Raw genomic sequence first — 11879 nt, 5'->3', positions numbered from 1 at the left:
CCCAAGGGGGGGGGGGGGGGCTGGAGCACGGGGAATAAAAACAAACAAACAAACCAACCTTTATACCCAGGTTCACAAGTCTGTAATATCACATGGGATAACTGCTAGGGGGTGAAAGGCTGGGGTCTCACTTTCCATTTTCTACCGGTTCGGTCACATGAGCTCGGATCACATGCGATCCGTCTTGTTATAGGCAGTGGCCTCTCAATTTCCCTTTCAGGAGGAAGGAACTGGACTGTTTCAGGAAGGTGAGCCCTAGGGAGTATGAGGAACTAATACTGATAACAGTGTTAACACAGGAGATAATAGGATGTTTGCCCCAAATTAAGAAACTCAGGGTGTTGCTTGGGGTCAGTCTTCGCCGTGTTCCAGGTTAGAGGAGGGGAGGAGCCAGCCAATGGGTGCCGACTTGTTCCTGGTCTCAACGCTAGTGGGTGACAGAGCATAAACAGAGGCCAGCTGCCTCCGCTGTACCCAGAGCTCTCCGATCTCAGCTCTGCCTGCCTTCCACTGGCAAAGGAAATGGGCAGCCCCCTAGGGGAATACACAGGTCTTCAGGCTGCTAAGCCCCACAGCGCCCAACTTTGCAGGCCCCAGTGTACCCCCTACCTCTACCCACCCAGGGCCCCCCTTCTTCACCAATGCATTTGGCATCTCAGTATGCTGGCCTTCTCCCTTCAGGGTCCCTCTTCTGCCAGACCAGCTGTAGCACGTGGCACAGGCCTCCACTTTCCCACAGGCCTTTCATTGAAGAGTTTCACGCTGGACACTCCAGGAACAGGAGTTACAAGTCCAGCTCCCAAACGAAAGTTCCAGAACGGTGCTGAGTCCTTGGAGCCACTGCCTTGGCCTGAGCTTCCTGCACCCACCCCCCCAACCCCACCCACTTCTGACATAGTTGCTGAAACCCCAAAGGCTCTTCGCCGTCTCAGTCCTGACAAGAGCTCGGTGAACTCAGCCTATTTGCACCAGTCTTCCCTTTGTCACCCTGACCTTGCCCCAGGAAGGGACCCAGCAGTGCCGTCGGAGTGTCTGTCAGTGCCCAGGCTGCTGCTTTGTTGAGCAAGGGGGTAATTTGCTTCTCCAAGTCCCCAGACTAGGAGATGCTCCATTCGTGGAACTTCTTTTCCCACACAGGACCTTTCCTCATAGGTACGTTCAACTCTTCTTTGCTTAGAAAGTGTCCTCAATGTAGCCAACCCGATGATCTTAAAATGTAACCCGCATGATGCGGGGCCCCAAATAATTTAGAATGTGCTTCTGGTGTGACATCTCACTGGATACGCAGGAAGTATCCAGGCACCAGCAGGGGAAATTATTTTTAGGTAGGACTCCCAGCCGGAAGTTACCCCTCGCTCCCAAGGGGGTTTCATGGCAGAACAGCCGAGGATTTAGAGTAAGACAAACCCCGAGCACATCCTGCCTCCATCCTTTCGAGCTGTGCTGCCTTTGGCAAGTTGCAAACCTTCTCTGAGCCTCAGTTACCTCGTTTCTAAAACCGAGCAATAATCTTGTCCGTGAAACAGAGTTGTCATAAATAAGAAAGCACAGAGAATGCTTATGACAGCACCTAGCCTGCAGGGATCAGTCCCCGCCCACTCCCAAAGCCTCCCACCCCACCAGAATCCTAGAGCCAGAGGGGCTGCCAGCAAAAGTCTAAAGAACTGTGTGCATGAAATTGCATCAACCATGGAGCTCAGCTGCAAGCAGCTGAAGCTCATTCTGCCCATTAAGGCAAAACAAATGTATTGAAGGGTATCGAGCAGCGCACAGCTCCGTACGGGCCAGACGACTAGGTTTGGAGGCCGTGCAGCCAGAAAAAATGTTCAAAATCACTGGGCAGAGCTGCCCCAGGGAGACACGTGAGACCCCCCAGTGGGAACTGACACCTCCAGGCGTGCTGGTGACCCCAGAGTGAATGAGCTGGCCATTGCTGCTTGAACAGAACCCTGGAAGCCTCTAGAACGTGTGGGTATCTCTGCTGCCCCCAACCTCCCCAGCATGGCGTCCACACAGCCTCAGACTCTTTCTGTCACTGGCTCCCATGTGTACCTAACTGGCAGAACCCTTATCAAATGCCTGTTCCCCTGGCTGCAAGGGAGGCTGGGAAGGCAGGTCTCTGGCATTTCTGCTTCTGTAATGGGACGGGGTCCCTGCCTCCCTCCAACTACATGAAGCCAGGAAGGGACTATAGAGATGCTGAGTGGCCAAAAAGAATTATATAAATATATATGTGTTATTTATATATGCTAATATATATATATTTGGTCTCCTGTGTGTACTGTAACAAGCTATCACAAACTGGGTGGCTTAGGACAACAGAAACTTATTTTCTTACAGTTCTGGTGGGCAGAAGTCCAAATTCAAGGTGTCAGGCAAGCTTTCTCTTCTGGTTTCTGGCGGCTGCTGGTAATGCTTGGTGTTCCTTGGCTTGCAGCTGCATCATTGTAATCTCTGCCTCTGTCTTCACGTGGCTGTCTTCCCTCTGTGTGTCTGTGCCTTCACATGGTATTCTTCCTTCTGTGTGTGTCTGTGTCTGCATCTCTACTCCTTCTAAGGGCTCCAGTCATATGGGATTAAGGGCGCATCTTATTGCAGTGTGTCCTCCTCTTAACTTACAACTAAATTACATATAAAGACCTTTTCCCTTCATTACAAATACCCCATTTCCAAATAAGGTCACATTTATAGATACCAGGGATTAGGATTTCAACATATTGTTTTGGGAGACACAATTCAACCCATAGCACTCTGGCTTTCCCCATATCTTCCCTGTGCTTCCTGGGACCACCTCCAGGATAAACCACCTGCATCCAAGTCCTTCTCTCTGGGCTGTCTTTGGGGTCCTAAACCAAGATGGAGGGTAGAGATCTGAAAAGAAAAGAGAAAGGGGAGCTAAGCTCAGGGAAGGAGAGAGTTACGAATAAATGATCCATTGGCCCTAATATCAAGAGATGAGGTCAAGTTCAAGGAGACCTCTGGGAGATGGGGGAGCAATGGGAAAGGAGCTTCTTTTTTGAGAATTTGGCAGATGCTCTGGCTGGAGCTGGGCCACATCTGGGAAGGCAGTGGGAGAGTGAGGCTGAAGATGGAGCCAGACTTGAGCTTGAGGACCTGGATGAGGAGGCCGGGACCCTCGGACTGGGTCCTCTAGTCCAGCCAGCTCTGGCTCTGGCTGGGGAATCTGAGGCCCAGAGATGGGCAGCAACTCTCCTTGGCTCCCGGCAGAGACTAGAAGCTCTGGTCTTCTGGTCTGTCTCTGGCCCTCCTGTTTTGGCCTCTCTTCCGTGGCAGGGTTGATGGGCCAGGATGCAGTCAGAACTGTCTGGGCTCTGCTGACCCAGTCCATCTCTGCTTGGGCCAGGCTGGAGGAGGGCAGACTCCACAGCGAAGGACCGATGCTCACCCTGGTCCAGGGCCATCCACCGACTCTGTTTTGTATTGTGTGGGAGTTGGGGCAGCGTCTCTGTGGCTCTGCCTTCCCCCCACGCCTATGCATTTTCATTAGGCTTATTAATAAATTATGGCCATACCCCCCTGCCCAGAAAGTCGACTTGTTATATTCATAGCTCTTGGAAATCTCCCTGCCTAAAGCCTCCACCCCTCCAACTCTGCCAGGGCCTCTGCTTGGTCAGAAACGTGCCTTTTCTCAGCACTGTTATTTCAGCCTGGCTCTGATGGGCCGTGGTGTCCACGGGCAGAGGAGCTTACTGGGTGACAGGCCGCAGACACCATGCAAACAGGTCTGGTTTTGTCCGAAAACACCTTAGAATCACCCTTGGAGAAGAAAATGCATTTCATTTGGGGGCAGCAGGAAGACACTGGTGCTGTTTAACGTAATTCCATATCTTTCAGCTCCTTTAAAAAAATTTTTATTTTGACTCTCCACGGGAAGTAGAATGGAATTATCTGAAGCCTGTTTTCTAACTCAAGGAACAGCAGTTGGAATCATTTTTTTCTGACCAAAGGAGACACTTGTGTAAAATTTTCTGGGTGCGGGGTCCAGGCTGGAATCACTCCCGAGCGAGTGGGGTATGAGAGCCGGTGTATCCGCTTCTTCTTGCTGCTATAACAAATTACCACAAACGCGGTGGCTTAACACAACACAAATTTATTAAGTTACAACTTTGTAGTTCAGAAGACTGAAGGGGACCTCGGTGTGGTAAAAGCTAGGTGCCGGCAGGCTGATTCCTTACTGGAGGTTCTGGGGGGGCATCCATTACCTCGTCCTCGCCAGCTCCTCGAGGCTGCCTGCATCCCTTGGATGGTGGCTCTTTTTCCCCTGTTTTCAAAGCCTGTCACTCTGACCTCTGCTCCTGTCGTTCCTTCTCTGACTCTGAGCCTCCTGCCTCCCTCTGGTAAGGACCTTTGTGATTTCATTTAGCCCGTCGGATAATCCAGGATAATCTCCCATCTCTAGACTATTAATTAATTGCATCTGTAAAGTCCCTTTTACCATGGAAAGGGACAAATTTACCATTCTGGGGAATAGGATTGAAGAACCTTGGGGCTGTAACTTGGCCTATCTTAGCCAGAAAATCGTTTCCATGGCCTGGCTGCTCCAATCCTTCCACTGCCCTGGGAGGCAGAAGGAGAGGGGGTTGTGGGCCCCCTTTCATGGAGATGCCCAGAGGTGAAGTCATCGCCCAGGATTGAGAAGTGAGTGCCAGAGCTGAGAGCGGAACCAGGGTCTCCCCGCTGCAATGCCAACACTGTTCCTGTCAGCTCCCGTGAGCCCCTGTCAGAATAGGCTCTCTGCGTGGAGACTGAGTGTGTGGATTCTGTCTGCAAATGGAGCCTGTGTTGTGGACCTGGCTCCGTGATTCACCTGAGATCACACAGTCCGTGAGTTTCTTAATGTCCCTGGGTCTCAGTCTTCTGGGGAAAGCAGTCATTTTTCTATAAAGCACATAATGAGTGTTGGCTATGTGGTAGCCGTGACTAATAACAACAGGGCAGAACCTCAAAGCTTAGACCCTCCAAGGACGTGCACTGCGGTGCCAGGATGCCTCTGGTTCTTGCCTGCTGTGCTCGGGGCCCTGCACATGTCCCCTCTTCTCTCTGTTCCTCTCTGTTAGCCAAACCCTACTCATCATTCTAAGCCCAACTTGGATGTCACCTCCTCCAGGAAGCTCTCTTTGGCTGTGCCAGGTGGAGTTGGCTGCTCCTTCCCTTGGAACCGTGGTTGCCTATCAGGAGGGGTGAACCTGGACAGGGAGATGGAAGGATTCCAGTGTTAGCCTCTGCAGATCCGCGTTGGAATTCTAGGCCTGTCCCTTACCGGTATATGTTTTCAGGCTATTCTGGACTTGATTCCTTACCCGTGACATGGGATGGAGGATGACAAGCTTACTTCCCAAGGTGTCGTGAGGCCTGAATGAGCCCATTCGTGGGAAGCCCTTCCCTCGAGTCTTTTGCACATGTTAAGTTCTCAGTAAATGGTAGCTACATACAAGGAAACCATGGGAATCCCACAGCTACTTGAGACGGAGGAACCCAGGTACAAATTCCCTCTGCTTTCGGCTGGAATCACATCAGTGCGAGGGCTTAGCTCCTGCACGCTGGACCCTTGTTATGGCCATCTTTTCTTTCTTTTCTTTCTTTCTTTCTTTCTTTATTTGTGGTACGCGGGCCTCTCACCGCCGTGGCCTCTCCCGTCGCGGAGCACAGGCTCCGGACGCGCAGGCTCAGCCGCCGCGCGGCACGTGGGATCCTCCCGGACCGGGGCACGAACCCGCGTCCCCCGCATCGGCAGGCGGACTCTCAACCGCTGCGCCACCAGGGAAGCCCTATTTTTTTTAACTTTTTATTTTACATTGAAGTGTAGCCGATTAACAGTGTTGTGATAGTTTCAGGTGCGCGGCAAAGCGACTCAGCCGTGTGTATAGACATGTATCCATTCTCCCCCAAAGTCCCCTCCCATCCAGGCTGGTTATGGCCATCTTTGATTGGCAAAAATGGAATATCAGATTACTTGCTGTGAAGCATGTGGGCTGATTGAAGCAATGGGGTGGGCTGTGGGAACCCAAGATATTCCCAGGGACCTTGATGCTGTTGGGGGGCAGCGACTCAGAGGCCCTGCCCCCAGTGGTTTTTGTGTTTACTGGGGCTACATTTAAACACTGCTGATGGTGGGCTTCCCAGACCCCAGGAATCTGGTTACGATGCTGGGTGCCTCACCCACAGTGTGTAGAGGTGAAGGTCCCTCGCAGGGCTGAGCAGTGGGTTGGGGAGTGGGAGGGAGGCTGCAAGATAGCAAAGTGGGGGCCCCAGTCCTGCAGGGGGGTGAATGGGCCTCAGCTCCCCTGGCCCTGTTGCCCGTCGTCCCCGGGCCCTGTGCTGACCCGCCTCTTTGCCCTCATTGTCTGGGCAGCTGCCCCGTAAGCCGAGTATTAGCCTGATGTTGTCCTGGGGCCGTAAACACCTTGTAAAAGTTGCTGGGAACAAGATACTTTATGTTGGTGGCGACTCCAGCCCAGGCCATTAAGTCTGTCCTGACGTGGGGCTGGGGCTTGCGGTGGCCTGACTTACAGGTTTTGTGTAAGCCCCTAATTAGGGCCTCTGTGCCGCCGCCCCTCTCCAGTCTTACTGGGCTGTGCCCCGAGTCCTGGCAGGACTTTCGGGCTCCCAGGGCCAAGGGCTCTGATTTACACTGTTTAATACCTTTTACCCCTTTTCCTTGCCCTTGGCTTAATGCTCTCCTGTTGCTGTCTTAAAATTCTTAGTCATTTGGAACAAGGGCCTGTATTTTCATTTTGCACTGAGCCCTGCAAATTATGTAGCTGCTCCCGGCTAAGAGGATGCTTTGTGGACTGCAGGGTGCTCTCCAGACGAAAGGCTGGGCTGGCTGGAGGGGAGTGAGGGAGGGCCACAGGAGTCAGAGACTAAGTCTGAGCAGTGATGCCAGAGTGTGTATGGGGCCTGCGGAGAGTGTAGGGCCCTGGGGGCCGTTGTGAGAGCTTTGGCTCCCCTCTGAGAGAAATAGGGAGGCACAGGAAGGTTTGGACCGAAGAGTGACATTATCCGACCTAAAGTACAGAAAGATCAACTTGGCTGCTTTTGGGAAGAGCATCCAAGGGTGGAAACAGGGAGACCACCAGGAGGCTGGTGAGGAAATAGGGTCAAGATGCTGGTGACTCAGGTGAGGCTTGGAGCAGCGGTGCTGAAGGGAAGCGGTGCCTCTGGGTATATTCTTAGGATGAAGCCGCCAGGTTCTCTGAAGGAGTAGATGTCATCCAGGAGGGCTGGCTTGTCCTGGTAGAAAGTCTCCAAAGAGACTTTCCCTTCTGTCCCCCATGCCACTTGGCCATTATTTCTCTCGCCCCTCCCCGTCCTGGAATTAGGGCCGGTTTTGTAACTTGCTTTGCTCAGTGGAGTGTGGGGAAATGATGCTGTGTCCGTCCCTGGCCTCACGTTGAAGAGGCCCAGCAGCTTCTGTTTTTGCTGTCCGGCAACCCAGTTGCTGTGCTGTAAGGAGGCTGGGAGAGACTCCTGGAGGAGAAGCCCGTGGACGGCTGGCCAACAAGCAGCACCAACTTCCAGACCTGTGAGAAGGACCTTCTTCCACGTTCCAGCCCCAAATGAGTTCCCAGATTAATGTGGCCGTGGAAGTGACTCCAGCTGACATCACATGGGACGGAAGAACCACCCAGATGAGCCCTGCCCAAGTTCCTGACCAAAAGAATCATGGGAAACAAGACATTGTTCTTTTGGGCTGCTTGTTACGCATCAGTCTCTAACTGCCGTAGATATCTCTTAGACATCCAAGCAGAAATGTGTTGAGTAGGCAGCTGGATACATGAGTTCAGGAAAGAGATCCAGGCTGGGAATTTTCCATATACAGATGTCACTGAAGTCTTGAAACTGAATGAAATTGACAAGGTTGAGTGTGGAGGGAGAAGAGAAGAGGACCAAGGACCAAGTCCCCTGACACTTGGATCTTTAAGTGGTCAGGGAGATGGGGAGGGGCCGGCAAAGGGGAGCGATGGGGAGGCCACCGGACACCCATGCGCTGGCCTCTCCACGCCAAGCGACCCGCTCCGGGCACCCAGCCCTCCCTCCCACTCTCTCACTTTTTCCTGGTGACGGTCTTTCTAATGCGGCTCCCCTTGCTCCTGTCTCCCGTGAACACAGCCGGGAGCGCCGACGATCCTCGGCCATGTCCATTCCTGTCTCCTCTGAGCTGAGGTCCTGGTCAGGACCCTCACCCATCCTACCCCGTCAGGCTAGGGCTTGTGCTGAGCTCACTCCATATTTTGATGAAATGGGTTTCTTCCATAACCAGACGCGTGCATGAAGCATACCGTGTTGTCAAAGGGCCTTGCTCAGGGGGTGTGCCTTCGAGACCGGGTTTGTTTGTACTCCTGTGTGATCGCTCCTCCTTCCTTCCTTCCATCCATCATTCCTTCCATCCATTTATTATCCTTCCCTCCCTCCGTCCCTTCCTTCCGTCCATCATTCCTTCCATCCATTTATTATCCTTCCCTCCCTCCGTCCCTTCCTTCCATCCATCATTCCTTCCATCCATTTATTATCCTTCCCTCCCTCCGTCCCTTCCTTCCATCCATCATTCCTTCCATCCATTTATTATCCTTCCCTCCCTCCGTCCCTTCCTTCCGTCCATCATTCCTTCCATCCATTTATTATCCTTCCCTCCCTCCCTCCGTCCCCTCCATCCATCATTCCCGTCTTCCTGCCATGGATTCACGGGTGCTTCCTCAGCACGTGTGCCCTGGGAGGTACTCCACCCCTGTCCGAAGGCCCTCACTGTTCAGACTGTCATCCTCAAAAAGTTAATAATCGCAGGGATGGTAAACCAATGCCGCTCCCTGACAGTGTCCCCTTCCACAAGGTTCTGGCGTTTCGTTGCTGCTGCTACTGCTGCAGGGGGTCTATGTCCCTCCCTCCCCGTCCAGGCGCCCTTGGGAATCTGTGAAATAGAGGACAGTCATTCCTATTCTCTACAGTCATCAAGGCTGACGTCTGATTACCAAGAAGTCACACTCAGCAGCGTTCAGACAGCAGCGGAGACTGGCTGTCACCAGGGTGTTATCTGGGCCATCTTTCTTGGACTCTGTGGCCCCAGACGTGTCCAGGACCCACTCTCAGTGTGGGCTGGACCCTCTGGGGGCTTTGCTGTGAGGCGGCACGGGCAGAGCCCAGAACCCCCGGCCCCCAGTTCAGGGACCGCCGTCGTGGTCTTGGAAGTTAGCTCCCCTTCCGGCCTCTGTCGCCTCACTTGGGTTGCCGTCTCTGGCTGAGGGGTAGAGGGCTGGGCGGCCGGGCCAGAGGGCAGAGGCCTCAGAGGCGGTTAGAGCATGCAGGTGCTCTCGGCTGAAGCAGGGGCCCTGGGGTCAGAGCTGTGATTGTTGAGGAAAGGCCGAGGGTGCTGGCCTGGGGCTGGTGGAGGGGAGAAGGATGGAAGCGGGTGGCTAGGAAGGTCCTGCAACTTGTACCTGCCTTCAAGTAAGATCCAGACTTCCTCTGTCCCTCTGCAGACCCCATTCCTGTGGTGGAGAAAGGCCCCCAGCACCGTCCTCGTACACATGTCCAGTACTGACCTGTCCCAGAACCCAGCTGAGGTCTTGGCTCACTTGGCCGGTGGCCTATGCCAGGCTGTGCTTGGTTTCATTTCCTTTATTATTTCCCCCTTTCATCTTCCCTCCTCACTGCTATTTCCCTCCTCCCAATACTACCCACTTTAGTGCATTTAATTTACATCCTCCCAATCCACTTTCAATACATTATACATTTATTTAAATATAAGTGACTCTTTGAAATAGATAGAGTGCCATTTTGCATGTGTTTTAAAATCTCCATAAATACTATTGACCCGTAAATCTCATTGTCTTTCTTACTTTTTTTTTTTTTTTTTTTTGCCAGACATTAAGTTTTTGAGATCGGTCCTTGTTGCTATACATAAGTCTGGTTCAGTACATTACATGGCTGTATGGAATTTTCATTATGTGAGTATACTTATGCTATAGGCTGAATGTTTGTGGGCCCCCCCACCCCTGGCAAAGAAAAACCCTCACATCTTAAAATTCTAACGCCCAAGGTGATGGTATTTGGAGGTGGGTCTTTGGGAGGTGACTAGGTCATGAGGGTGTAGCCCTCATGAATGGGATTAGTGCCCTTGTAAAAGGGGCCCGAGAGAGCTGCATCATGCCTTCTGCCATGTGAGGTCACACCCAGAAAACAGCGGGAAATGGGCTTTCACTCGACAGTGAATCTGCTGGCACCTTGATCTTGGACTTCCCAGCCTCCAGGACTCTGAGAGGTAAATGTCTGTTGTTTTATGAGCTGCCCAGTCTTTGGTGTTCTGTTATAGCAGCCTGAGCCAACTCTGTCTCTCTCTCTGTCTCTCTGTCTGTCTGTCTGTCTGTCTCTCTCTCTCTCTCTCTCTCTCTCTCTCTCTCTCACACACACACACACACACACACACACACACACACACACACACACACACACACACACCCCTTTTCCATTCCTGACCAATGGGCCCTACACCTCTTTGTGATGAGAATAATGCTGTGCTGAAAGCCCTTCTCCATGTCTCCTGGTGGCCCTGCGGCATGTCTCTGGGATGCATCTGCAGGAGCCTTACGCCTGTCCTGGGCTGCTGCATGGTGGGTGGGTACACACTGCCTGGCTGTCCACAGTCCTGCAGCAGCCTGGCCTCCCAGCTGGACGGGGCCCCATTTCTGCAAGCTCACAGGTGCCCTTGCTGTCACTTGACCTTCTATTTTTGGAGAATCAGATGGCTGGAGGTGATGTCTCCTTGTTCCCGAGTCTCTGGCAGAGGTCTCCTCATTTCCTCAGCAGACGCTGTCTCCCCGCTGTTAACCATCTGCTTATACTTCGCTCATTTTCCTGAGGGGCTGACTCTCACTCGCTGATTTGAAGGAGTTACTTGTATAATTTACATAATAATTTTTATCAGTTTCAGACTTTGAAGAAAAAGTTCCCCCAGTCTGTCACTCGTCTGTTCAGTTTGTCGGTGGTATTCTTTATTGAACAGAAATCTTTAATTGTGATGAAGTTGAATCTGTCATTTTTTTTCACATAGTTCATTCTTTTGGCATCTTGTTTAAGAAACTGTTCCCAACGTTGAGACCATGAAGCTTTTTCTCTTTTTAAAAAAATTAGCTTTAGGGCTTCCCTGGTGGCGCAGTGGTTGGGAGTCCGCCTGCCTATGCAGGGGACACGGGTTCGTGCCCCGGTCCGGGAGGATCCCACATGCCGCGGAGCGGCTGGGCCCGTGAGCCATGGCCGCTGTTTGCCAGACATTAAGTTTTTGAGATCGGTCCTTGTTGCTATACATAAGTCTGGTTCAGTACATTACATGGCTGTATGGAATTTTCATTATGTGAGTATACTTATGCTATAGGCTGAATGTTTGTGGGCCCCCCCACCCCTGGCAAAGAAAAACCCTCACATCTTAAAATTCTAACGCCCAAGGTGATGGTATTTGGAGGTGGGTCTTTGGGAGGTGACTAGGTCATGAGGGTGTAGCCCTCATGAATGGGATTAGTGCCCTTGTAAAAGGGGCCCGAGAGAGCTGCATCATGCCTTCTGCCATGTGAGGTCACACCCAGAAAACAGCGGGAAATGGGCTTTCACTCGACAGTGAATCTGCTGGCACCTTGATCTTGGACTTCCCAGCCTCCAGGACTCTGAGAGGTAAATGTCTGTTGTTTTATGAGCTGCCCAGTCTTTGGTGTTCTGTTATAGCAGCCTGAGCCAACTCTGTCTCTCTCTCTGTCTCTCTGTCTGTCTGTCTGTCTGTCTCTCTCTCTCTCTCTCTCTCTCTCTCTCTCTCTCACACACACACACACACACACACACACACACACACACACACACACACACACACACAC

This window comes from Physeter macrocephalus, chromosome 20, assembly GCF_002837175.3.
Source record: "Physeter macrocephalus isolate SW-GA chromosome 20, ASM283717v5, whole genome shotgun sequence".
Taxonomy (NCBI): domain Eukaryota; kingdom Metazoa; phylum Chordata; class Mammalia; order Artiodactyla; family Physeteridae; genus Physeter; species Physeter macrocephalus.
Note: the sequence above shows the minus strand (reverse complement) of the source record.